Raw genomic sequence first — 969 nt, 5'->3', positions numbered from 1 at the left:
AATATGATTGACTTAATGAAACTGATGTCAATGCACTTGCGCACGGTTTGTACCTGATGCTGGTTTTGCACCGATGCTGGTTTTGCCTGGATGTGCAGCAGTCGTCTTGTTTGATTGTTAATTGCTGGGTGCTAGCTGGCGTACAATTTAATTTGTCTGCATGGTTGCTTAGTGCAGCAGCACTTGGCAATGTGTAGCAGTGAGTGCACTCGCTAGTTAGCCCACTTAGCATTAGTATGATATTGAAAGACTATTGTGCCTCCTGATTTTATGCCTGTTCAATCAAACGCTCAATTTACTTGCTTTGATGTAATTCCTGGATTCCTGACTAGGGTTATCCTAGCCTATTTATTTATTGTGAGCGAGTTACTTTTTGTACCCTTTTTTAGATCATCCATTCCCTGTATCTAAGGTCTAAGCCAGTGTGTGTCCAGGTTCATTCTTTTTGTGTCCCTTTAAAAGTGTTCATATGGTGGTGTGTCATCGAATTCCAGTGTGCTGCTGTTAGCCGTTGATATGCATGGTGGTGCCTTCTTATGTCTGTTCATATGTAGAATCTCTGGCTGATGTTTGTTTTGATTGATGTGCGTTCATTACCAATTCCTGAGGATGATTTGTGTTCCTCATGGCGATTAGTCTCGGACGCTACAAGCTATTCTCTATTGTGTGGTATATCCTGATTGGTGGCATTCTATGTGCCAACTTATCCTGGAAACGGCACATACATTCATATGCAGTCCTCTGTTATTTTTCTTTTCTCTGTGTTAAATGATCTAAATTTGCGGACCAAATGATCTCATAGTTTGAATGCACCATAGTTTTGCATAACCTTGGTACATTTACATGCACACGCATACACATTTGACTGCTGAGTGTTTGAATTATTGGAATGTGGGGGTTGGTCTGTTTATTCCCATGTTCTTAAGTTTTGTGTATTTAAACTGTAACTCTTAAGATATCATTGTAGCT

At 40.1% G+C, this 969-nt stretch overlaps 1 non-coding gene across 1 annotated transcript; it reads left to right on the top strand.

Annotated features, from left to right (window-relative positions):
* The first annotated feature begins 595 nt into the window (after positions 1-595).
* On the top strand, positions 596-729 carry LOC123095410 (small nucleolar RNA snoR80). The gene has a single exon (XR_006446250.1). It is a non-coding gene; the product is annotated as a small nucleolar RNA snoR80 (small nucleolar RNA).
* The last annotated feature ends 240 nt before the right edge of the window (positions 730-969 follow it).

This window comes from Triticum aestivum, chromosome 4B, assembly GCF_018294505.1.
Source record: "Triticum aestivum cultivar Chinese Spring chromosome 4B, IWGSC CS RefSeq v2.1, whole genome shotgun sequence".
In the NCBI taxonomy this organism is placed as follows: domain Eukaryota; kingdom Viridiplantae; phylum Streptophyta; class Magnoliopsida; order Poales; family Poaceae; genus Triticum; species Triticum aestivum.
This window is presented reverse-complemented; position numbering and strand designations above follow the sequence as displayed.